General features: G+C 46.3%; 15 non-coding genes across 15 annotated transcripts; all 15 read left to right on the top strand.

The window, feature by feature from the left end:
* The first annotated feature begins 189 nt into the window (after positions 1 to 189).
* Positions 190 to 263, top strand: TRNAN-GUU (transfer RNA asparagine (anticodon GUU)). Its single transcript has one exon. It is a non-coding gene; the product is annotated as a tRNA-Asn (tRNA).
* Positions 264 to 576: 313 nt separating this feature from the next.
* Positions 577 to 648, top strand: TRNAW-CCA (transfer RNA tryptophan (anticodon CCA)). Its single transcript has one exon. It is a non-coding gene; the product is annotated as a tRNA-Trp (tRNA).
* A 1,790-nt stretch (positions 649 to 2,438) lies between these two features.
* Positions 2,439 to 2,512, top strand: TRNAN-GUU (transfer RNA asparagine (anticodon GUU)). The gene has a single exon. It is a non-coding gene; the product is annotated as a tRNA-Asn (tRNA).
* Positions 2,513 to 2,825: 313 nt separating this feature from the next.
* TRNAW-CCA (transfer RNA tryptophan (anticodon CCA)) lies at positions 2,826 to 2,897 on the top strand. Its single transcript has one exon. It is a non-coding gene; the product is annotated as a tRNA-Trp (tRNA).
* A 4,022-nt stretch (positions 2,898 to 6,919) lies between these two features.
* TRNAN-GUU (transfer RNA asparagine (anticodon GUU)) lies at positions 6,920 to 6,993 on the top strand. The gene has a single exon. It is a non-coding gene; the product is annotated as a tRNA-Asn (tRNA).
* A 313-nt stretch (positions 6,994 to 7,306) lies between these two features.
* Positions 7,307 to 7,378, top strand: TRNAW-CCA (transfer RNA tryptophan (anticodon CCA)). The gene has a single exon. It is a non-coding gene; the product is annotated as a tRNA-Trp (tRNA).
* Positions 7,379 to 9,547: 2,169 nt separating this feature from the next.
* On the top strand, positions 9,548 to 9,619 carry TRNAW-CCA (transfer RNA tryptophan (anticodon CCA)). Its single transcript has one exon. It is a non-coding gene; the product is annotated as a tRNA-Trp (tRNA).
* Positions 9,620 to 11,409: 1,790 nt separating this feature from the next.
* On the top strand, positions 11,410 to 11,483 carry TRNAN-GUU (transfer RNA asparagine (anticodon GUU)). The gene has a single exon. It is a non-coding gene; the product is annotated as a tRNA-Asn (tRNA).
* Positions 11,484 to 13,657: 2,174 nt separating this feature from the next.
* On the top strand, positions 13,658 to 13,731 carry TRNAN-GUU (transfer RNA asparagine (anticodon GUU)). The gene has a single exon. It is a non-coding gene; the product is annotated as a tRNA-Asn (tRNA).
* Positions 13,732 to 14,044: 313 nt separating this feature from the next.
* TRNAW-CCA (transfer RNA tryptophan (anticodon CCA)) lies at positions 14,045 to 14,116 on the top strand. Its single transcript has one exon. It is a non-coding gene; the product is annotated as a tRNA-Trp (tRNA).
* A 1,790-nt stretch (positions 14,117 to 15,906) lies between these two features.
* Positions 15,907 to 15,980, top strand: TRNAN-GUU (transfer RNA asparagine (anticodon GUU)). The gene has a single exon. It is a non-coding gene; the product is annotated as a tRNA-Asn (tRNA).
* A 2,559-nt stretch (positions 15,981 to 18,539) lies between these two features.
* TRNAW-CCA (transfer RNA tryptophan (anticodon CCA)) lies at positions 18,540 to 18,611 on the top strand. Its single transcript has one exon. It is a non-coding gene; the product is annotated as a tRNA-Trp (tRNA).
* Positions 18,612 to 20,774: 2,163 nt separating this feature from the next.
* Positions 20,775 to 20,848, top strand: TRNAW-CCA (transfer RNA tryptophan (anticodon CCA)). The gene has a single exon. It is a non-coding gene; the product is annotated as a tRNA-Trp (tRNA).
* Positions 20,849 to 22,638: 1,790 nt separating this feature from the next.
* Positions 22,639 to 22,712, top strand: TRNAN-GUU (transfer RNA asparagine (anticodon GUU)). The gene has a single exon. It is a non-coding gene; the product is annotated as a tRNA-Asn (tRNA).
* A 313-nt stretch (positions 22,713 to 23,025) lies between these two features.
* On the top strand, positions 23,026 to 23,099 carry TRNAW-CCA (transfer RNA tryptophan (anticodon CCA)). The gene has a single exon. It is a non-coding gene; the product is annotated as a tRNA-Trp (tRNA).
* Positions 23,100 to 24,728: the final 1,629 nt, after the last annotated feature.

The following is a 24,728-nucleotide window of genomic DNA, read 5'->3' as shown; positions in this document are numbered from 1 at the left end:
ATTTGGTGCACTGTTGATGGGCTCTGTCCTCTACTAAATCCCCTGTGTTTGTGGATTAGGGGAGGTAGGGAAGTGCTTGATACCCTGATTTGCTGTGGGAAATAGAGCTATTTTAGAAATATTTTCAGGTTGCCTGGGAAGCATAAGCAAACAGCACACCAATCAGGCCCCTGTGTAAGAACTGCATGAGTCTCTGTGGCGCAATCGGTTAGCGCGTTCGGCTGTTAACCGAAAGGTTGGTGGTTCAAGCCCACCCAGGGACGGTGCATTTTGGCTCAAAAATTCAGCGTGACCAACTATGGACTTCTGTTTACCTCTCGCAGGTCTCGTCTGCTGACGTCCAAAAAATCCAATAAACTGTAAGCAATTCTTCTCGCTTGCTTTAGTTTTTCAAAACTTGCCATTCAATTCATAAACATCAAGACTTCATGGGAAGGGTTTGGCTGCAGCGTGTACTGATGCACAGAAGGAAGCTATCCTAGCCAGTCTACTTAAAGAAGCAATGAGGCTCTGCAGGTGCATGTACGTCTCCTACCTTTATTCTGTCATCAGACACACCAGGTGGACTGCCACAAGGACCTCGTGGCGCAATGGTAGCGCGTCTGACTCCAGATCAGAAGGTTGTGTGTTCAAATCACGTCGGGGTCATACTTCCTTTTCCCACTCTGAAATACAAAATTGCTCTTCAGTATCTCGTTATTTCAACCTGACTGCATCTTTGTGCTCTGGGCCTAGTTGTTCTGGCGTTTCGAATGTAAACTTTGCACCAGGGAAGTATCATATTGACAGACACCCATGAAGGACATGGTCAAGCTTTAAAGCAGGCCAATCTCTATGTTTTACTGGATGCAGCAGAAGTATTTCCTCTTTACCATCTCTTCAAGTGGGCCTGACTGATGTGCTGTTTTGTGCACGCTACGTGGGCTTTGTAAAGCATACCTCTGCCATTTGCATGGCCTCCTAGCGCTGTCAATATTTTCGTGTAATCGCTGAATGCTGCACTGTCCTGGGAACTCTAGGTGTGACTAAAGGATATATGCTGGGGCCCCGAAAGGGGGTCGGCAGTCTAGTGGCAATGGGCATCACTTTGCAGTTTGGGTTTGTGAGTACAGGTACCGGTCTGGTGTCGGAAACCTGTAAGCGCCCTCCCAATCAACTGTCGGTCCTGGATTGTGAGGATTTCCCCTTATAGTGGTCTCAGTAGACACATTTCCATTTTACTTTTTCACTCTCGCATTGCCTATTTCTCTCTCTCTCATAGATACATTATAGACAAGAGAGACATTGTCAGCGAGAGGGTTGCACAGCACCTTCCCTCATTTCCCTAAGTGCATTGCAAGGGGCTCTGGGAGGCGTGCACATTTGTCTGAAACACAAAGATCCACTGGCAATAAAAAGCGTAGGTCCCTAGTTTGCATTTCTTAGAATTTGAGGCGGCACTCAGAGTTGTCTCGGGCGTGACTGTACCTTTCATAGGAGATGTGCTAATCCCCAAACCCTCTTCCTTTGTCCCAGTAATCTGTCTTAGTGCCTCTAGCAAGTTGTTTTCTGAAACAAAGCTTACCTGAACATCCTGTAAAATTGGTAACTTTTCAGTAGCAGTACAGTGCAGTATATAGCATTCCTGTTGCGCACAGCATCTAGATCCAAAAATTGCTTACTCTACCCCAGAAATTAGAATTCACCCAGTCAAACAGAGGGATCTATAAAGAGCATGGCAAGTAGTTAACATAAGCTACTTCCCCCAAGTTCTCTTGGTGAACTCTGCTGCCCTCTTTTAACAGAAGAATGCAACTGCAGGTCTTGCTTCTCAGCAAGGTACCTACATATAGAATCCTTGGTGCACTCTTGCTAAATCTGCTGGAATGTGTCTTCTATTGTGCCCAAGGTGGTTGTGTATTTGGGGACTCAGGGAAGCAAGGGAGCAGTCTAATGCACTGCAGTGCTAAGAGAGGCATGCCTTTTTCAGAAAAAAGTTCAGGTTTTCTGCCAATCAGAAAAAAATAGCAATGCAATCAGGCCAAAGGCAGAAAACACATGCCAGTGAGTCTCTGTGGCGCAATTGGTTAGCGCGTTCGGCTGTTAACCGAAAAGACGCTGCTGTTTTGGGCACAAAGACACAGAGTGTTCCACTCAGTAAACCTGAGTCATTTCTCCCGTGTTCTCTGGGTTTAGCCTACTGTCCCCTTTTAACACAAGTGCGCAACTGTGGCTTTCTCCTCATAGCAAGTTATGCCTACACAGAGGGCATTTGGTGCACTGTTGATGGGCTCTGTCCTCTACTAAATCCCCTGTGTTTGTGGATTACGGGAGGTAGGGAAGTGCTTGATACCCTGATTTGCTGTGGGAAATAGAGCTATTTTAGAAATATTTTCAGGTTGCCTGGGGAGCACAAGCAAACAGCACACCAATCAGGCCCCAGTGTAAGCACTGCATGAGTCTCTGTGGCGCAATCGGTTAGCGCGTTCGGCTGTTAACCGAAAGGTTGGTGGTTCAAGCCCACCCAGGGACGGTGCATTTTGGCTCAAAAATTCAGCGTGACCAACTATGGACTTCTGTTTACCTCTCGCAGGTCTCGTCTGCTGACGTCCAAAAAATCCAATAAACTGCAAGCAATTCTTCTCGCTTGCTTTAGTTTTTCAAAACTTGCCATTCAATTCATAAACATCAAGACTTCATGGGAGGGGTTTGGCTGCAGCGTGTACTGATGCACAGAAGGAAGCTTTCCTAGCCAGTCTACTTAAAGAAGCAATGAGGCTCTGCAGGTCCATGTACGTCTCCTACCTTTACTCTGTCATCAGACACACCAGGTGGACTGCCACAAGGACCTCGTGGCGCAATGGTAGCGCGTCTGACTCCAGATCAGAAGGTTGCGTGTTCAAATCACGTCGGGGTCATACTTCCTTTTCCCACTCTGAAATACAAAATTACTCTTCAGTATCTCGTTATTTCAACCTGACTGCATCTTTGTGCTCTGGGCCTAGTTGTTCTGGCGTTTCGAATGTAAGCTTTGCAGCAGGGAAGTATCATATTGACAGACACCCATGAAGGACATGGTCAACCTTTAAAGCAGGCCAATCTCTATGTTTTACTGGATGCAGCAGAAGTATTTCCTCTTTACCATCTCTTCAAGTGGGCCTGACTGATGTGCTGTTTTGTGCACGCTACGTGGGCTTTGTAAAGCATACCTCTGCCATTTGCATGGCCTCCTAGCGCTGTCAATATTTTCGTGTAATCGCTGAATGCTGCACTGTCCTGGGAACTCTAGGTGTGACTAAAGGATATATGCTGGGGCCCCGAAAGGGGGTCGGCAGTCTAGTGGCAATGCCCATCACTTTGCAGTTTCGGTTTGTGAGTTCAGGTACCGGTCTGGTGTCGGAAACCTGTAAGCGCCCTCCCAATCAACTGTCGGTCCTGGATTGTGAGGATTTCCCCTTATACTGGTCTCAGTAGACACATTTCCATTTTACTTTTTCACTCTCGCATTGCCTATTTCTCTCTCTCTCATAGATACATTATAGACAAGAGAGACATTGTCAGCGAGAGGGTTGCACAGCACCTTCCCTCATTTCCCTAAGTGCATTGCAAGGGGCTCTGGGAGGCGTGCACATTTGTCTGAAACACAAAGATCCACTGGCAATAAAAAGCGTAGGTCCCTAGTTTGCATTTCTTAGAATTTGAGGCGGCACTCAGAGTTGTCTCGGGCGTGACTGTACCTTTCATAGGAGATGTGCTAATCCCCAAACCCTCTTCCTTTGTCCCAGTAATCTGTCTTAGTGCCTCTAGCAAGTTGTTTTCTGAAACAAAGCTTACCTGAACATCCTGTAAAATTGGTAACTTTTCAGTAGCAGTACAGTGCAGTATATAGCATTCCTGTTGCGCACAGCATCTAGATCCAAAAATTGCTTACTCTACCCCAGAAATTAGAATTCACCTAGTCAAACAGAGGGATCTATAAAGAGCATGGCAAGTAGTTAACATAAGCTACTTCCCCCAAGTTCTCTTGGTGCACTCTGCTGCCCTCTTTTAACAGAAGAATGCAACTGCAGGTCTTGCTTCTCAGCAAGGTACCTACATATAGAATCCTTGGTGCACTCTTGCTAAATCTGCTGGAATGTGTCTTCTATTGTGCCCAAGGTGGTTGTGTATTTGGGGACTCAGGGAAGCAAGGGAGCAGTCTAATGCACTGCAGTGCTAAGAGAGGCATGCCTTTTTCAGAAAAAAGTTCAGGTTTTCTGCCAATCAGAAAAAAATAGCAATGCAATCAGGCCAAAGGCAGAACACACATGCCAGTGAGTCTCTGTGGCGCAATTGGTTAGCGCGTTCGGCTGTTAACCGAAAAGACGCTGCTGTTTTTGGCACAAAGACACAGAGTGTTCCACTCAGTAAACCTGAGTCATTTCTCCCGTGTTCTCTGGGTTCAGCCTACTGTCCCCTTTTAACACAAGTGCGCAACTGTGGCTTTCTCCTCATAGCAAGTTATGCCTACACAGAGGACATTTGGTGCACTGTTGATGGGCTCTGTCCTCTACTAAATCCCCTGTGTTTGTGGATTGAGGGAGGTAGGGAAGTGCTTGATACCCTGATTTGCTGTGGGAAATAGAGCTATTTTAGAAATATTTTCAGGTTGCCTGGGAAGCATAAGCAAACAGCACACCAATCAGGCCCCTGTGTAAGAACTGCATGAGTCTCTGTGGCGCAATCGGTTAGCGCGTTCGGCTGTTAACCGAAGCCCACCCAGGGACGGTGCATTTTGGCTCAAAAATTCAGCGTGACCAACTATGGACTTCTGTTTACCTCTTGCAGGTCTCGTCTGCTGACGTCCAAAAAATCCAATAAACTGCAAGCAATTCTTCTCGCTTGCTTTAGTTTTTCAAAACTTGCCATTCAATTCATAAACATCAAGACTTCATGGGAAGGGTTTGGCTGCAGCGTGTACTGATGCACAGAAGGAAGCTATCCTAGCCAGTCTACTTAAAGAAGCAATGAGGCTCTGCAGGTTCATGCACGTCTCCTACCTTTATTCTGTCATCAGACACACCAGGTGGATTGCCACAAGGACCTCGTGGCGCAATGGTAGCGTATGACTCCAGATCAGAAGGTTGTGTGTTCAAATCACGTCGGGGTCATACTTCCTTTTCCCACTCTGAAATACAAAATTGCTCTTCAGTATCTCGTTATTTCAACCTGACTGCATCTTTATGCTCTGGGCCTAGTTGTTCTGGCGTTTCGAATGTAAGCTTTGCAGCAGGGAAGTATCATATTGACAGACACCCATGAAGGACATGGTCAACCTTTAAAGCAGGCCAATCTCTATGTTTTACTGGATGCAGCAGAAGTATTTCCTCTTTACCATCTCTTCAAGTGGGCCTGACTGATGTGCTGTTTTGTGCACGCTACGTGGGCTTTGTAAAGCATACCTCTGCCATTTGCATGGCCTCCTAGCGCTGTCAATATTTTCGTGTAATCGCTGAATGCTGCACTGTCCTGGGAACTCTAGGTGTGACCAAACGATATATGCTGGGGCCCCGAAAGGGGGTCGGCAGTCTAGTGGCAATGGGCATCACTTTGCAGTTTGGGTTTGTGAGTTCAGGTACCGGTCTGGTGTCGGAAACCTGTAAGCGCCCTCCCAATCAACTGTCGGTCCTGGATTGTGAGGATTTCCCCTTATACTGGTCTCAGTAGACACATTTCCATTTTACTTTTTCACTCTCGCATTGCCTATTTCTCTCTCTCTCATAGTTACATTATAGACAAGAGAGACATTGTCAGCGAGAGGGCTTCACAGCACCTTCCCCCCTTTCCCTAAGTGCATTGCAAGGGGCTCTGGGAGGCGTGCACATTTGTCTGAAACACAAAGATCCACTGGCAATAAAAAGCGTAGGTCCCTAGTTTGCATTTCTTAGAATTTGAGGTGACACTCAGAGTTGTCTCGGGCGTGACTGTACCTTTCATAGGAGATGTGCTAATCCCCAAACCCTCTTCCTTTGTCCCAGTAATCTGTCTTAGTGCCTCTAGCAAGTTGTTTTCTGAAACAAAGCTTACCTGAACATCCTGTAAAATTGGTAACTTTTCAGTAGCAGTACAGTGCAGTATATAGCATTCCTGTTGCGCACAGCATCTAGATCCAAAAATTGCTTACTCTACCCCAGAAATTAGAATTCACCCAGTCAAACAGAGGGATCTATAAAGAGCATGGCAAGTAGTTAACATAAGCTACTTCCCCCAAGTTCTCTTGGTGCACTCTGCTGCCCTCTTTTAACAGAAGAATGCAACTGCAGGTCTTGCTTCTCAGCAAGGTACCTACATATAGAATCCTTGGTGCACTCTTGCTAAATCTGCTGGAATGTGTCTTCTATTGTGCCCAAGGTGGTTGTGTATTTGGGGACTCAGGGAAGCAAGGGAGCAGTCTAATGCACTGCAGTGCTAAGAGAGGCATGCCTTTTTCAGAAAAAAGTTCAGGTTTTCTGCCAATCAGAAAAAAATAGCAATGCAATCAGGCCAAAGGCAGAACACACATGCCAGTGAGTCTCTGTGGCACAATTGGTTAGCGCGTTCGGCTGTTAACCGAAAAGACGCTGCTGTTTTTGGCACAAAGACACAGAGTGTTCCACTCAGTAAACCTGAGTCATTTCTCCCGTGTTCTCTGGGTTCAGCCTACTGTCCCCTTTTAACACAAGTGCGCAACTGTGGCTTTCTCCTCATAGCAAGTTATGCCTACACAGAGGACATTTGGTGCACTGTTGATGGGCTCTGTCCTCTACTAAATCCCCTGTGTTTGTGGATTAGGGGAGGTAGGGAAGTGCTTGATACCCTGATTTGCTGTGGGAAATAGAGCTATTTTAGAAATATTTTCAGGTTGCCTGGGAAGCATAAGCAAACAGCACACCAATCAGGCCCCAGTGTAAGCACTGCATGAGTCTCTGTGGCGCAATCGGTTAGCGCGTTCGGCTGTTAACCGAAAGGTTGGTGGTTCAAGCCCACCCAGGGACGGTGCATTTTGGCTCAAAAATTCAGCGTGACCAACTATGGACTTCTGTTTACCTCTCGCAGGTCTCGTCTACTGACGTCCAAAAAATCCAATAAAATGCAAGCAATTCTTCTCGCTTGCTTTAGTTTTTCAAAACTTGCCATTCAATTGATAAACATCAAGACTTCATGGGAAGGGTTTGGCTGCAGCGTGTGCTGATGCACAGAAGGAAGCTATCCTAGCCAGTCTACTTAAAGAAGCAATGAGGCTCTGCAGGTCCATGCACGTCTCCTACCTTTATTCTGTCATCAGACACACCAGGTGGACTGCCACAAGGACCTCTTGGCGCAATGGTAGCGCGTCTGACTCCAGATCAGAAGGTTGTGTGTTCAAATCACGTCGGGGTCATACTTCCTTTTCCCACTCTGAAATACAAAATTGCTCTTCAGTATCTCGTTATTTCAACCTGACTGCATCTTTATGCTCTGGGCCTAGTTGTTCTGGCGTTTCGAATGTAAGCTTTGCAGCAGGGAAGTATCATATTGACAGACACCCATGAAGGACATGGTCAACCTTTAAAGCAGGCCAATCTCTATGTTTTACTGGATGCAGCAGAAGTATTTCCTCTTTACCATCTCTTCAAGTGGGCCTGACTGATGTGCTGTTTTGTGCACGCTACGTGGGCTTTGTAAAGCATACCTCTGCCATTTGCATGGCCTCCTAGCGCTGTCAATATTTTCGTGTAATCGCTGAATGCTGCACTGTCCTGGGAACTCTAGGTGTGACCAAACGATATATGCTGGGGCTCCGAAAGGGGGTCGGCAGTCTAGTGGCAATGCCCATCACTTTGCAGTTTGGGTTTGTGAGTTCAGGTACCGGTCTGGTGTCAGAAAACTGTAAGCGCCCTCCCAATCAACTGTCGGTCCTGGATTGTGAGGATTTCCCCTTATACTGGTCTCAGTAGACACATTTCCATTTTACTTTTTCACTCTCGCATTGCCTATTTCTCTCTCTCTCATAGATACATTATAGACAAGAGAGACATTGTCAGCGAGAGGGTTGCACAGCACCTTCCCCCATTTCCCTAAGTGCATTGCAAGGGGCTCTGGGAGGCGTGCACATTTGTCTGAAACACAAAGATCCACTGGCAATAAAAGGCGTAGGACCCCAGTTCGCATTTCTTAGAATTTGAGGAGGCACTCAGAGTTGTCTCGGGCGTGACTGTACCTTTCATAGGAGATGTGCTAATCCCCAAACCCTCTTCCTTTGTCCCAGTAATCTGTCCTAGGGCCTCTAGCAAGTTGTTTTCTGAAACAAAGCTTACCTGAACATCCTGTAAAATTGGTAACTTTTCAGTAGCAGTACAGTGCAGTATATAGCATTCCTGTTGCGCACAGCATCTAGATCCAAAAATTGCTTACTCTACCCCAGAAATTAGAATTCACCCAGTCAAACAGAGGGATCTATAAAGATCATGGCAAGTAGTTAACATAATCTACTTCCCCCAAGTTCTCTTGGTGCACTCTGCTGCCCTCTTTTAACGGAAGAATGCAACTGCAGGTCTTGCTTCTCAGAAAGGTACCTACATATAGAAACCTTGATGCACTCTTGCTAAATCTGCTGGAATGTGTCTTCTATTGTACCCAAGGTGGTTGTGTATTTGGGGACTCAGGGAAGCAAGGGAGCAGTCTAATGCACTGCAGTGCTAAGAGAGGCATGCCTTTTTCAGAAAAAAGTTCAGGTTTTCTGCCAATCAGAAAAAAATAGCAATGCAATCAGGCCAAAGGCAGAACACACATGCCAGTGAGTCTCTGTGGCACAATTGGTTAGCGCGTTCGGCTGTTAACCGAAAAGACGCTGCTGTTTTTGGCACAAAGACACAGAGTGTTCCACTCAGTAAACCTGAGTCATTTCTCCCGTGTTCTCTGGGTTCAGCCTACTGTCCCCTTTTAACACAAGTGCGCAACTGTGGCTTTCTCCTCATAGCAAGTTATGCCTACACAGAGGACATTTGGTGCACTGTTGATGGGCTCTGTCCTCTACTAAATCCCCTGTGTTTGTGGATTAGGATTAGGGGAGGTAGGGAAGTGCTTGATACCCTGATTTGCTGTGGGAAATAGAGCTATTTTAGAAATATTTTCAGGTTGCCTGGGAAGCATAAGCAAACAGCACACCAATCAGGCCCCAGTGTAAGCACTGCATGAGTCTCTGTGGCGCAATCGGTTAGCGCGTTCAGGTTGGTGGTTCAAGCCCACCCAGGGACGATGCATTTTGGCTCAAAAATTCAGCATGACCAACTATGAACTTCTGTTTACCTCTCGCAGGTCTCGTCTGCTGACGTCCAAAAAATCCAATAAACTGTAAGCAATTCTTCTCGCTTGCTTTAGTTTTTCAAAACTTGCCATTCAATTCATAAACATCAAGACTTCATGGGAAGGGTTTGGCTGCAGCGTGTACTGATGCACAGAAGGAAGCTATCCTAGCCAGTCTACTTAAAGAAGCAATGAGGCTCTGCAGGTCCATGCACGTCTCCTACCTTTATTCTGTCATCAGGCACACCAGGTGGACTGCCACAAGGACCTCGTGGCGCAATGGTAGCGCGTCTGACTCCAGATCAGAAGGTTGTGTGTTCAAATCACGTCGGGGTCATATTTCCTTTTCCCACTCTGAAATACAAAATTGCTCTTCAGTATCTCGTTAATTCAACCTGACTGCATCTTTGTGCTCTGGGCCTAGTTGTTCTGGCGTTTCGAATGTAAACTTTGCACCAGGGAAGTATCATATTGACAGACACCCATGAAGGACATGGTCAAGCTTTAAAGCAGGCCAATCTCTATGTTTTACTGGATGCAGCAGAAGTATTTCCTCTTTACCATCTCTTCAAGTGGGCCTGACTGATGTGCTGTTTTGTGCACGCTACGTGGGCTTTGTAAAGCATACCTCTGCCATTTGCATGGCCTCCTAGCGCTGTCAATATTTTCGTGTTATCGCTGAATGCTGCACTGTCCTGGGAACTCTAGGTGTGACTAAAGGATATATGCTGGGGCCCCGAAAGGGGGTCGGCAGTCTAGTGGCAATGCCCATCACTTTTCAGTTTGGGTTTGTGAGTTCAGGTACCGGTCTGGTGTCGGAAACCTGTAAGCGCCCTCCCAATCAACTGTCGGTCCTGGATTGTGAGGATTTCCCCTTATACTGGTCTCAGTAGACACATTTCCATTTTACTTTTTCACTCTCGCATTGCCTATTTCTCTCTCTCTCATAGATACATTATAGACAAGAGAGACATTGTCAGCGAGAGGGCTTCACAGCACCTTCCCCCATTTCCCTAAGTGCATTGCAAGGGGCTCTGGGAGGCGTGCACATTTGTCTGAAACACAAAGATCCACTGGCAATAAAAAGCGTAGGTCCCTAGTTTGCATTTCTTAGAATTTGAGGTGACACTCAGAGTTGTCTCGGGCGTGACTGTACCTTTCATAGGAGATGTGCTAATCCCCAAACCCTCTTCCTTTGTCCCAGTAATCTGTCTTAGTGCCTCTAGCAAGTTGTTTTCTGAAACAAAGCTTACCTGAACATCCTGTAAAATTGGTAACTTTTCAGTAGCAGTACAGTGCAGTATATAGCATTCCTGTTGCGCACAGCATCTAGATCCAAAAATTGCTTACTCTACCCCAGAAATTAGAATTCACCCAGTCAAACAGAGGGATCTATAAAGAGCATGGCAAGTAGTTAACATAAGCTACTTCCCCCAAGTTCTCTTGGTGCACTCTGCTGCCCACTTTTAACAGAAGAATGCAACTGCAGGTCTTGCTTCTCAGCAAGGTACCTACATATAGAAACCTTGGTGCACTCTTGCTAAATCTGCTGGAATGTGTCTTCTATTGTGCCCAAGGTGGTTGTGTATTTGGGGACTCAGGGAAGCAAGGGAGCAGTCTAATGCACTGCAGTGCTACGAGAGGCATGCCTTTTTCAGAAAAAAGTTCAGGTTTTCTGCCACTCAGAAAAAAATAGCAATGCAATCAGGCCAAAGGCAGAACACACATGCCAGTGAGTCTCTGTGGCGCAATTGGTTAGCGCGTTCGGCTGTTAACCGAAAAGACGCTGCTGTTTTGGGCACAAAGACACAGAGTGTTCCACTCAGTAAACCTGAGTCATTTCTCCCGTGTTCTCTGGGTTCAGCCTACTGTCCCCTTTTAACACAAGTGCGCAACTGTGGCTTTCTCCTCATAGCAAGTTATGCCTACACAGAGGGCATTTGGTGCACTGTTGATGGGCTCTGTCCTCTACTAAATCCCCTGTGTTTGTGGATTACGGGAGGTAGGGAAGTACTTCATACCCTGATTTGCTGTGGGAAATAGAGCTATTTTAGAAATATTTTCAGGTTGCCTGGGGAGCATAAGCAAACAGCACACCAATCAGGCCCCAGTGTAAGCACTGCATGAGTCTCTGTGGCGCAATCGGTTAGCGCGTTCGGCTGTTAACCGAAAGGTTGGTGGTTCAAGCCCACCCAGGGACGATGCATTTTGGCTCAAAAATTCAGCATGACCAACTATGAACTTCTGTTTACCTCTCGCAGGTCTCGTCTGCTGACGTCCAAAAAATCCAATAAACTGTAAGCAATTCTTCTCGCTTGCTTTAGTTTTTCAAAACTTGCCATTCAATTCATAAACATCAAGACTTCATGGGAAGGGTTTGGCTGCAGCGTGTACTGATGCACAGAAGGAAGCTATCCTAGCCAGTCTACTTAAAGAAGCAATGAGGCTCTGCAGGTGCATGTACGTCTCCTACCTTTATTCTGTCATCAGACACACCAGGTGGATGCCACAAGGACCTCGTGGCGCAATGGTAGCGCGTCTGACTCTAGATCAGAAGGTTGCGTGTTCAAATCACGTCGGGGTCATATTTGCTTTTCCCACTCTGAAATACAAAATTGCTCTTCAGTATCTCGTTATTTCAACCTGACTGCATCTTTGTGCTCTGGGCCTAGTTGTTCTGGCGTTTCGAATGTAAGCTTTGCAGCAGGGAAGTATCATATTGACAGACACCCATGAAGGACATGGTCAACCTTTAAAGCAGGCCAATCTCTATGTTTTACTGGATGCAGCAGAAGTATTTCCTCTTTACCATCTCTTCAAGTGGGCCTGACTGATGTGCTGTTTTGTGCACGCTACGTGGGCTTTGTAAAGCATACCTCTGCCATTTGCATGGCCTCCTAGCGCTGTCAATATTTTCGTGTAATCGCTGAATGCTGCACTGTCCTGGGAACTCTAGGTGTGACTAAAGGATATATGCTGGGGCCCCGAAAGGGGGTCGGCAGTCTAGTGGCAATGCCCATCACTTTGCAGTTTGGGTTTGTGAGTTCAGGTACCGGTCTGGTGTCGGAAACCTGTAAGCGCCCTCCCAATCAACTGTCGGTCCTGGATTGTGAGGATTTCCCCTTATACTGGTCTCAGTAGACACATTTCCATTTTACTTTTTCACTCTCGCATTGCCTATTTCTCTCTCTCTCATAGTTACATTATAGACAAGAGAGACATTGTCAGCGAGAGGGCTTCACAGCACCTTCCCCCCTTTCCCTAAGTGCATTGCAAGGGGCTCTGGGAGGCGTGCACATTTGTCTGAAACACAAAGATCCACTGGCAATAAAAAGCGTAGGTCCCTAGTTTGCATTTCTTAGAATTTGAGGTGACACTCAGAGTTGTCTTGGGCGTGACTGTACCTTTCATAGGATATGTGCTAATCCCCAAACCCTCTTCCTTTGTCCCAGTAATCTGTCCTAGGGCCTCTAGCAAGTTGTTTTCTGAAACAAAGCTTACCTGAACATCCTGTAAAATTGGTAACTTTTCAGTAGCAGTACAGTGCAGTATATAGCATTCCTGTTGCGCACAGCAACTAGATCCAAAAATTGCTTACTCTACCCCAGAAATTAGAATTCACCCAGTCAAACAGAGGGATCTATAAAGAGCATGGCAAGTAGTTAACATAAGCTACTTCCCCCAAGTTCTCTTGGTGCACCCTGCTGCCCTCTTTTAACAGAAGAATGCAACTGCAGGTCTTGCTTCTCAGCAAGGTACCTACATATAGAATCCTTGGTGCACTCTTGCTAAATCTGCTGGAATGTGTCTTCTATTGTGCCCAGGGTGGTTGTGTATTTGGGGGCTCAGGGAAGCAAGGGAGCAGTCTAATGCACTGCAGTGCTAAGAGAGGCATGCCTTTTTCAGAAAAAAGTTCAGGTTTTCTGCCAATCAGAAAAAAATAGCAATGCAATCAGGCCAAAGGCAGAACACACATGCCAGTGAGTCTCTGTGGTGCAATTGGTTAGCGCGTTCGGCTGTTAACCGAAAAGAGGCTGCTGTTTTTGGCACAAAGACACAGAGTGTTCCACTCAGTAAACCTGAGTCATTTCTCCCGTGTTCTCTGGGTTCAGCCTACTGTCCCCTTTTAACACAAGTGCGCAACTGTGGCTTTATCCTCATAGCAAGTTATGCCTACACAGAGGACATTTGGTGCACTGTTGATGGGCTCTGTCCTCTACTAAATCCCCTGTGTGTGTGGATTAGGGGAGGTAGGGAAGTGCTTGATACCCTGATTTGCTGTGGGAAAAAGAGCTATTTTAGAAATATTTTCAGGTTGCCTGGGAAGCATAAGCAAACAGCACACCAATCAGGCCTCTGTGTAAGAACTGCATGAGTCTCTGTGGCGCAATCGGTTAGCGCGTTCGGCTGTTAACCGAAAGGTTGGTGGTTCAAGCCCACCCAGGGACGGTGCATTTTGGCTCAAAAATTCAGCGTGACCAACTATGGACTTCTGTTTACCTCTCGCAGGTCTCGTCTGCTGACGTCCAAAAAATCCAATAAACTGCAAGCAATTCTTCTCGCTTGCTTTAGTTTTTCAAAACTTGCCATTCAATTCATAAACATCAAGACTTCATGGGAAGGGTTTGGCTGCAGCGTGTATGGATGCAGAGAAGGAAGCTATCCTAGCCAGTCTACCTAAAGAAGCAATGAGGCTCTGCAGGTGCATGTATGTCTCCTACCTTTATTCTGTCATCAGACACACCAGGTGGATTGCCACAAGGACCTCGTGGCGCAATGGTAGCGCGTCTGACTCCAGATCAGAAGGTTGTGTGTTCAAATCACGTCGGGGTCATACTTCCTTTTCCCACTCTGAAATACAAAATTGCTCTTCAGTATCTCGTTATTTCAACCTGGCTGCATCTTTGTGCTCTGGGCCTAGTTGTTCTGGCGTTTCGAATGTAAACTTTGCAGCAGGGAAGTATCATATTGACAGACACCCATGAAGGACATGGTCAAGCTTTAAAGCAGGCCAATCTCTATGTTTTACTGGATGCAGCAGAAGTATTTCCTCTTTACCATCTCTTCAAGTGGGCCTGACTGATGTGCTGTTTTGTGCACGCTACGTGGGCTTTGTAAAGCATACCTCTGCCATTTGCATGGCCTCCTAGCGCTGTCAATATTTTCGTGTAATCGCTGAATGCTGCACTGTCCTGGGAACTCTAGGTGTGACTAAAGGATATATGTTGGGGCCCCGAAAGGGGGTCGGCAGTCTAGTGGCAATGGGCATCACTTTGTAGTTTGGGTTTGTGAGTTCAGGTACCGGTCTGGTGTCAGAAAACTGTAAGCGCCCTCCCAATCAACTGTCGGTCCTGGATTGTGAGGATTTCCCCTTATACTGGTCTCAGTAGACACATTTCCATTTTACTTTTTCACTCTCGCATTGCCTATTTCTCTCTCTCTCATAGATACATTATAGACAAGAGAGACATTGTCAGCGAGAGGGCTTCACAGCACCTTCCCCCATTTCCCTAAGTGCATTGCAAGGGGCTCTGGGAGGCGTGCACATTTGTCTGAAACACAAAGATCCACTGGCAATAAAAGGCGTAGGACCCCAGTTCGCATTTCTTAGAATTTGAGGAGGCACTCAGAGTTGTCTCGGGCGTGACTTTACCTTTCATAGGAGATGTGCTAATCCCCAAACCCTCTTCCTTTGTCCCAGTAATCTGTCCTAGGGCCTCTAGCAAGTTGTTTTCTGAAACAAAGCTTACCTGAACATCCTGTAAAATTGGTAACTTTTCAGTAGCAGTACAGTGCAGTATATAGCATTCCTGTTGCGCACAGCATCTAGATCCAAAAATTGCTTACTCTACCCCAGAAATTAGAATTCACCCAGTCAAACAGAGGGATCTATAAAGATCATGGCAAGTAGTTAACATAAGCTACTTCCCCCAAGTTCTCTTGGTGCACTCTGCTGCCCTCTTTTAACAGAAGAATGCAACTGCAGGTCTTGCTTCTCAGCAAGGTACCTACATATAGAAACCTTGGTGCACTCTTGCTAAATCTGCTGGAATGTGTCTTCTATTGTGCCCAAGGTGGTTGTGTATTTGGGGACTCAGGGAAGCAAGGGAGCAGTCTAATGCACTGCAGTGCTAAGAGAGGCATGCCTTTTTCAGAAAAAAGTTCAGGTTTTCTGCCAATCAGAAATAAATAGCAATGCAATCAGGCCAAAGGCAGAACACACATTCCAGTGAGTCTCTGTGGCACAATTGGTTAGCGCGTTCGGCTGTTAACCGAAAAGACGCTGCTGTTTTTGGCACAAAGACACAGAGTGTTCCACTCAGTAAACCTGAGTCATTTCTCCCGTGTTCTCTGGGTTCAGCCTACTGTCCCCATTTAACACAAGTGCGCAACTGTGGCTTTCTCCTCATAGCAAGTTATGCCTACACAGAGGACATTTGGTGCACTGTTGATGGGCTCTGTCTTCTACTAAATCCCCTGTGTTTGTGGATTAGGGGAGGTAGGGAAGTGCTTGATACCCTGATTTGCTGTGGGAAATAGAGCTATTTTAGAAATATTTTCAGGTTGCCTGGGAAGCATAAGCAAACAGCACACCAATCAGGCCCCAGTGTAGGCACTGCATGAGTCTCTGTGGCGCAATCGGTTAGCGCGTTCGGCTGTTAACCGAAAGGTTGGTGGTTCAAGCCCACCCAGGGACGATGCATTTTGGCTCAAAAAATCAGCGTGACCAACTATGAACTTCTGTTTACCTCTCGCAGGTCTCGTCTGCTGACGTCCAAAAAATCCAATAAACTGTAAGCAATTCTTCTCGCTTGCTTTAGTTTTTCAAAACTTGCCATTCAATTCATAAACATCAAGACTTCATGGGAAGGGTTTGGCTGCAGCGTGTACTGATGCACAGAAGGAAGCTATCCTAGCCAGTCTACTTAAAGAAGCAATGAGGCTCTGCAGGTGCATGTACGTCTCCTACCTTTATTCTGTCATCAGACACACCAGGTGGACTGCCACAAGGAGCTCGTGGCGCAATGGTAGCGCGTCTGAGTCCAGATCAAAAGGTTGTGTGTTCAAATCACGTCGGGGTCATACTTCCTTTTCCCACTCTGAAATACAAAATTGCTCTTCAGTATCTCGTTATTTCAACCTGACTGCATCTTTGTGCTCTGGGCCTAGTTGTTCTGGCGTTTCGAATGTAAGCTTTGCAGCAGGGAAGTTTCATATTGACTGACACCCATGAAGGACATGGTCAACCTTTAAAGCAGGCCAATCTCTATGTTTTACTGGATGCAGCAGAAGTATTTCCTCTTTACCATCTCTTCAAGTGGGCCTGACTGATGTGCTGTTTTGTGCACGCTACGTGGGCTTTGTAAAGCATACCTCTGTCATTTGCATGGCCTCCTAGCGCTGTCAATATTTTCGTGTAATCGCTGAATGCTGCACTGTCCTGGGAACTCTAGGTGTGACTAAAGGATATATGTTGGGGCCCCGAAAGGGGGTCGGCAGTCTAGTGGCAATGGGCATCACTTTGCAGTTTGGGTTTGTGAGTTCAGGTACCGGTCTGGTGTCGGAAACCTGTAAGCGCCCTCCCAATCAACTGTCGGTCCTGGATTGTGAGGATTTCCCCTTATACTGGTCTCAGTAGACACATTTCCATTTTACTTTTTCACTCTCGCATTGCCTATTTCTCTCTCTCTCATAGATACATTATAGACAAGAGAGACATTGTCAGCGAGAGGGCTTCACAGCACCTTCCCCCCTTTCCCTAAGTGCATTGCAAGGGGCTCTGGGAGGCGTGCACATTTGTCTGAAACACAAAGATCCCCTAGCAATAAAAAGCGTAGGTCCCTAGTTTGCATTTCTTAGAATTTGAGGTGACACTCAGAGTTGTCTCGGGCGTGACTGTACCTTTCATAGGAGATGTGCTAATCCCCAAACCCTCTTCCTTTGTCCCAGTAATCTGTCTTAGTGCCTCTAGCAAGTTGTTTTCTGAAACAAAGCTTACCTGAACATCCTGTAAAATTGATAACTTTTCAGTAGCAGTAAAGTGCAGTATATAGCATTCCTGTTGCGCACAGCATCTAGATCCAAAAATTGCTTACTCTACCCCAGAAATTAGAATTCACCCAGTCAAACAGAGGGATCTATAAAGAGCATGGCAAGTAGTTAACATAAGCTACTTCCCCCAAGTTCTCTTGGTGCACTATGCTGCCCTCTTTTAACAGAAGAATGCAACTGCAGGTCTTGCTTCTCAGCAAGGTACCTACATATAGAATCCTTGGTGCACTCTTGCTAAATCTGCTGGAATGTGTCTTCTATTGTGCCCAAGGTGGTTGTGTATTTGGGGACTCAGGGAAGCAAGGGAGCAGTCTAATGCACTGCAGTGCTAAGAGAGGCATGCCTTTTTAGAAAAAAGTTCAGGTTTTCTGCCAATCAGAAAAAAATAGCAATGTAATCAGGCCAAAGGCAGAACACACATGCCAGTGAGTCTCTGTGGCGCAATTGGTTAGCGCGTTCGGCTGTTAACCGAAAAGACGCTGCTGTTTTGGGCACAAAGACACAGAGTGTTCCACTTAGTAAACCTGAGTCATTTCTCCCGTGTTCTCTGGGTTCAGCCTACTGTCCCCTTTTAACACAAGTGCGCAACTGTGGCTTTCTCCTCATAGCAAGTTATGCCTACACAGAGGGCATTTGGTGCACTGTTGATGGGCTCTGTCCTCTACTAAATCCCCTGTGTTTGTGTATTAGGGGAGGTAGGGAAGTGCTTGATACCCTGATTTGCTGTGGGAAATAGAGCTATTTTAGAAATATTTTCAGGTTGCCTGGGAAGCATAAGCAAACAGCACACCAATCAGGCCCCAATGTAAGCACTGCATGAGTCTCTATGGCGCAATCGGTTAGCGCGTTCGGCTGTTAACCAAAAGGTTGGTGGTTCAAGCCCACCGAGGGACGATGCATTTTGGGTCAAAAATTCAGCGTGACCAACTATGAACTTCTGTTTACCTCTCGCAGGTCTCGTCTGCTGACGTCCAAAAAATCCAATAAACTGCAAGCAATTCTTCTCGCTTGCTTTAGTTTTTCAAAACTTGCCATTCAATTCATAAACATCAAGACTTCATGGGAAGGGTTTGGCTGCAGCGTGTACTGATGCACAGAAGGAAGCTATCCTAGCCAGTCTACTTAAAGAAGCAATGAGGCTCTGCAGGTGCATGTACGTCTCCTACCTTTATTCTGTCATCAGACACACCAGGTGGACTGCCAAGGACCTCGTGGCGCAATGGTAGCGCGTCTGACTCCAGATCAGAAGGTTGCGTGTTCAAATCACGTCGGGGTCATATTTGCTTTTCCCACTCTGAAATACAAAATTGCTCTTCAGTATCTCGTTATTTCAACCTGACTGCATCTTTGTGCTCTGGGCCTAGTTGTTCTGGCGTTTCGAATGTAAGCTTTGCAGCAGGGAAGTATCATATTGACAGACACCCATGAAGGACATGGTCAACCTTTAAAGCAGGCCAATCTCTATGTTTTACTGGATGCAGCAGAAGTATTTCCTCTTTACCATCTCTTCAAGTGGGCCTGACTGATGTGCTGTTTTGTGTACGCTACGTGGGCTTTGTAAAGCATACCTCTGCCATTTGCATGGCCTCCTAGCGCTGTCAATATTTTCGTGTAATCGCTGAATGCTGCACTGTCCTGGGAACTCTAGGTGTGACTAAAGGATACATGCTGGGGCCCCGAAAGGGGGTCGGCAGTCTAGTGGCAATGCCCATCACTTTGCAGTTTGGGTTTGTGAGTTCAGGTACCGGTCTGGTGTCGGAAACCTGTAAGCGCCCTCCCAATCAACTGTCGGTCCTGGATTGTGAGGATTTCCCCTTATACTGGTCTCAGTAGACACATTTCCATTTTACTTTTTCACTCTCGCATTGCCTATTTCTCTCTCTCTCATAGATACATTATAGACAAGAGAGACATTGTCAGCGAGAGGGTTGCACAGCACCTTCCCCCATTTCCCTAAGTGCATTGCATGGGGCTCTGGGAGGCGTGCACATTTGTCTGAAACACAAAGATCCACTGGCAATTAAAAGCGTAAGGCCCTGGTTCGCATTTCTTAGAATTTGAGGTGGCACTCAGAGTTGTCTCGGGCGTGACTGTACCTTTCATAGGAGATGTGCTAATCCCCAAACCCTCTTCCTTTGTCCCAGTAATCTGTCCTAGGGCCTCTAGCAAGTTGTTTTCTGAAACAAAGCTTACCTGAACATCCTGTAAAATTGGTAACTTTTCAGTAGCAGTACAGTGCATTATATAGCATTCCTGTTGCGCACAGCATCTAGATCCAAAAATTGCTTACTCTACCCCAGAAACTAGAATTCACCCAGTCAAACAGAGGGATCTATAAAGAGCATGGCAAGTAGTTAACATAAGCTACTTCCCCCAAGTTCTCTTGGTGCACTCTGCTGCCCTCTTTTAACAGAAGAATGCAACTGCAGGTCTTGCTTCTCAGCAAGGTACCTACATATAGAAACCTTGGTGCACTCTTGCTAAATCTGCTGGAATGTGTCTTCTATTGTGCCCAAGGTGGTTGTGTATTTGGGGACTCAGGGAAGCAAGGGAGCAGTCTAATGCACTGTAGTGCTAAGAGAGGCATGGCTTTTTCAGAAAAAAGTTCAGGTTTTCTGCCAATCAGAAAAAAATAGCAATGCAATCAGGCCAAAGGCAGAACACACATGCCAGTGAGTCTCTGTGGCGCAATTGGTTAGCGCGTTCGGCTGTTAACCGAAAAGACGCTGCTGTTTTTGGCACAAAGACACAAAGTGTTCCACTCAGTAAACCTGAGTCATTTCTCCCGTGTTCTCTGGGTTCATCCTACTGTCCCCTTTTAACACAAGTGCGCAACTGTGGCTTTCTCCTCATAGCAAGTTATGCCTACACAGAGGACATTTGATGCACTGTTGATGGGCTCTGTCCTCTACTAAATCCCCTGTGTTTGTGGATTAGGGGAGGTAGGGAAGTGCTTGATACCCTGATTTGCTGTGGGAAATAGAGCTATTTTAGAAATATTTTCAGGTTGCCTGGGAAGCATAAGCAAACAGCACACCAATCAGGCCCCAGTGTAAGCACTGCATGAGTCTCTGTGGCGCAATCGGTTAGCGCGTTCAGGTTGGTGGTTCAAGCCCACCCAGGGACGATGCATTTTGGCTCAAAAATTCAGCATGACCAACTATGAACTTCTGTTTACCTCTCGCAGGTCTCGTCTGCTGACGTCCAAAAAATCCAATAAACTGTAAGCAATTCTTCTCGCTTGCTTTAGTTTTTCAAAACTTGCCATTCAATTCATAAACATCAAGACTTCATGGGAAGGGTTTGGCTGCAGCGTGTACTGATGCACAGAAGGAAGCTATCCTAGCCAGTCTACTTAAAGAAGCAATGAGGCTCTGCAGGTCCATGCACGTCTCCTACCTTTATTCTGTCATCAGACATACCAGGTGGATTTCCACAAGGACCTCGTGGCGCAATGGTAGCGCGTTTCTGACTCCAGATCAGAAGGTTGTGTGTTCAAATCACGTCGGGGTCATATTTCCTTTTCCCACTCTGAAATACAAAATTGCTCTTCAGTATCTCGTTAATTCAACCTGACTGCATCTTTGTGCTCTGGGCCTAGTTGTTCTGGCGTTTCGAATGTAAACTTTGCACCAGGGAAGTATCATATTGACAGACACCCATGAAGGACATGGTCAAGCTTTAAAGCAGGCCAATCTCTATGTTTTACTGGATGCAGCAGAAGTATTTCCTCTTTACCATCTCTTCAAGTGGGCCTGACTGATGTGCTGTTTTGTGCACGCTACGTGGGCTTTGTAAAGCATACCTCTGCCATTTGCATGGCCTCCTAGCGCTGTCAATATTTTCGTGTAATCGCTGAATGCTGCACTGTCCTGGGAACTCTAGGTGTGACTAAAGGATATATGCTGGGGCCCCGAAAGGGGGTCGGCAGTCTAGTGGCAATGCCCATCACTTTTCAGTTTGGGTTTGTGAGTTCAGGTACCGGTCTGGTGTCGGAAACCTGTAAGCGCCCTCCCAATCAACTGTCGGTCCTGGATTGTGAGGATTTCCCCTTATACTGGTCTCAGTAGACACATTTCCATTTTACTTTTTCACTCTCGCATTGCCTATTTCTCTCTCTCTCATAGATACATTATAGACAAGAGAGACATTGTCAGCGAGAGGGCTTCACAGCACCTTCCCCCATTTCCCTAAGTGCATTGCAAGGGGCTCTGGGAGGCGTGCACATTTGTCTGAAACACAAAGATCCACTGGCAATAAAAAGCGTAGGTCCCTAGTTTGCATTTCTTAGAATTTGAGGTGACACTCAGAGTTGTCTCGGGCGTGACTGTACCTTTCATAGGAGATGTGCTAATCCCCAAACCCTCTTCCTTTGTCCCAGTAATCTGTCTTAGTGCCTCTAGCAAGTTGTTTTCTGAAACAAAGCTTACCTGAACATCCTGTAAAATTGGTAACTTTTCAGTAGCAGTACAGTGCAGTATATAGCATTCCTGTTGCGCACAGCATCTAGATCCAAAAATTGCTTACTCTACCCCAGAAATTAGAATTCACCCAGTCAAACAGAGGGATCTATAAAGAGCATGGCAAGTAGTTAACATAAGCTACTTCCCCCAAGTTCTCTTGGTGCACTCTGCTGCCCTCTTTTAACAGAAGAATGCAACTGCAGGTCTTGCTTCTCAGCAAGGTACCTACATATAGAAACCTTGGTGCACTCTTGCTAAATCTGCTGGAATGTGTCTTCTATTGTGCCCAAGGTGGTTGTGTATTTGGGGACTCAGGGAAGCAAGGGAGCAGTCTAATGCACTGCAGTGCTACGAGAGGCATGCCTTTTTCAGAAAAAAGTTCAGGTTTTCTGCCAATCAGAAAAAAATAGCAATGCAATCAGGCCAAAGGCAGAACACACATGCCAGTGAGTCTCTGTGGCGCAATTGGTTAGCGCGTTCGGCTGTTAACCGAAAAGACGCTGCTGTTTTGGGCACAAAGACACAGAGTGTTCCACTCAGTAAACCTGAGTCATTTCTCCCGTGTTCTCTGGGTTCAGCCTACTGTCCCCTTTTAACACAAGTGCGCAACTGTGGCTTTCTCCTCATAGCAAGTTATGCCTACACAGAGGGCATTTGGTGCACTGTTGATGGGCTCTGTCCTCTACTAAATCCCCTGTGTTTGTGGATTACGGGAGGTAGGGAAGTACTTCATACCCTGATTTGCTGTGGGAAATAGAGCTATTTTAGAAATATTTTCAGGTTGCCTGGGGAGCATAAGCAAACAGCACACCAATCAGGCCCCAGTGTAAGCACTGCATGAGTCTCTGTGGCGCAATCGGTTAGCGCGTTCGGCTGTTAACCGAAAGGTTGGTGGTTCAAGCCCACCCAGGGACGATGCATTTTGGCTCAAAAATTCAGCATGACCAACTATGAACTTCTGTTTACCTCTCGCAGGTCTCGTCTGCTGACGTCCAAAAAATCCAATAAACTGCAAGCAATTCTTCTCGCTTGCTTTAGTTTTTCAAAACTTGCCATTCAATTCATAAACATCAAGACTTCATGGGAAGGGTTTGGCTGCAGCGTGTACTGATGCACAGAAGGAAGCTATCCTAGCCAGTCTACTTAAAGAAGCAATGAGGCTCTGCAGGTCCATGCACGTCTCCTACCTTTATTCTGTCATCAGACATACCAGGTGGATTTCCACAAGGACCTCGTGGCGCAATGGTAGCGCGTTTCTGACTCCAGATCAGAAGGTTGTGTGTTCAAATCACGTCGGGGTCATATTTCCTTTTCCCACTCTGAAATACAAAATTGCTCTTCAGTATCTCGTTAATTCAACCTGACTGCATCTTTGTGCTCTGGGCCTAGTTGTTCTGGCGTTTCGAATGTAAACTTTGCACCAGGGAAGTATCATATTGACAGACACCCATGAAGGACATGGTCAAGCTTTAAAGCAGGCCAATCTCTATGTTTTACTGGATGCAGCAGAAGTATTTCCTCTTTACCATCTCTTCAAGTGGGCCTGACTGATGTGCTGTTTTGTGCACGCTACGTGGGCTTTGTAAAGCATACCTCTGCCATTTGCATGGCCTCCTAGCGCTGTCAATATTTTCGTGTAATCGCTGAATGCTGCACTGTCCTGGGAACTCTAGGTGTGACTAAAGGATATATGTTGGGGCCCCGAAAGGGGGTCGGCAGTCTAGTGGCAATGGGCATCACTTTGTAGTTTGGGTTTGTGAGTTCAGGTACCGGTCTGGTGTCAGAAAACTGTAAGCGCCCTCCCAATCAACTGTCGGTCCTGGATTGTGAGGATTTCCCCTTATACTGGTCTCAGTAGACACATTTCCATTTTACTTTTTCACTCTCGCATTGCCTATTTCTCTCTCTCTCATAGATACATTATAGACAAGAGAGACATTGTCAGCGAGAGGGCTTCACAGCACCTTCCCCCATTTCCCTAAGTGCATTGCAAGGGGCTCTGGGAGGCGTGCACATTTGTCTGAAACACAAAGATCCACTGGCAATAAAAGGCGTAGGACCCCAGTTCGCATTTCTTAGAATTTGAGGAGGCACTCAGAGTTGTCTCGGGCGTGACTTTACCTTTCATAGGAGATGTGCTAATCCCCAAACCCTCTTCCTTTGTCCCAGTAATCTGTCCTAGGGCCTCTAGCAAGTTGTTTTCTGAAACAAAGCTTACCTGAACATCCTGTAAAATTGGTAACTTTTCAGTAGCAGTACAGTGCAGTATATAGCATTCCTGTTGCGCACAGCATCTAGATCCAAAAATTGCTTACTCTACCCCAGAAATTAGAATTCACCCAGTCAAACAGAGGGATCTATAAAGATCATGGCAAGTAGTTAACATAAGCTACTTCCCCCAAGTTCTCTTGGTGCACTCTGCTGCCCTCTTTTAACAGAAGAATGCAACTGCAGGTCTTGCTTCTCAGCAAGGTACCTACATATAGAAACCTTGGTGCACTCTTGCTAAATCTGCTGGAATGTGTCTTCTATTGTGCCCAAGGTGGTTGTGTATTTGGGGACTCAGGGAAGCAAGGGAGCAGTCTAATGCACTGCAGTGCTAAGAGAGGCATGCCTTTTTCAGAAAAAAGTTCAGGTTTTCTGCCAATCAGAAATAAATAGCAATGCAATCAGGCCAAAGGCAGAACACACATTCCAGTGAGTCTCTGTGGCACAATTGGTTAGCGCGTTCGGCTGTTAACCGAAAAGACGCTGCTGTTTTTGGCACAAAGACACAGAGTGTTCCACTCAGTAAACCTGAGTCATTTCTCCCGTGTTCTCTGGGTTCAGCCTACTGTCCCCATTTAACACAAGTGCGCAACTGTGGCTTTCTCCTCATAGCAAGTTATGCCTACACAGAGGACATTTGGTGCACTGTTGATGGGCTCTGTC

This window comes from Ambystoma mexicanum, chromosome 11, assembly GCF_040938575.1.
Source record: "Ambystoma mexicanum isolate Mex_15411 chromosome 11, UKY_AmexF1_1, whole genome shotgun sequence".
NCBI classification, from domain to species: Eukaryota; Metazoa; Chordata; class Amphibia; order Caudata; family Ambystomatidae; genus Ambystoma; species Ambystoma mexicanum.
Note: the sequence above shows the minus strand (reverse complement) of the source record. Positions and strands in the feature narration are given on the sequence as shown.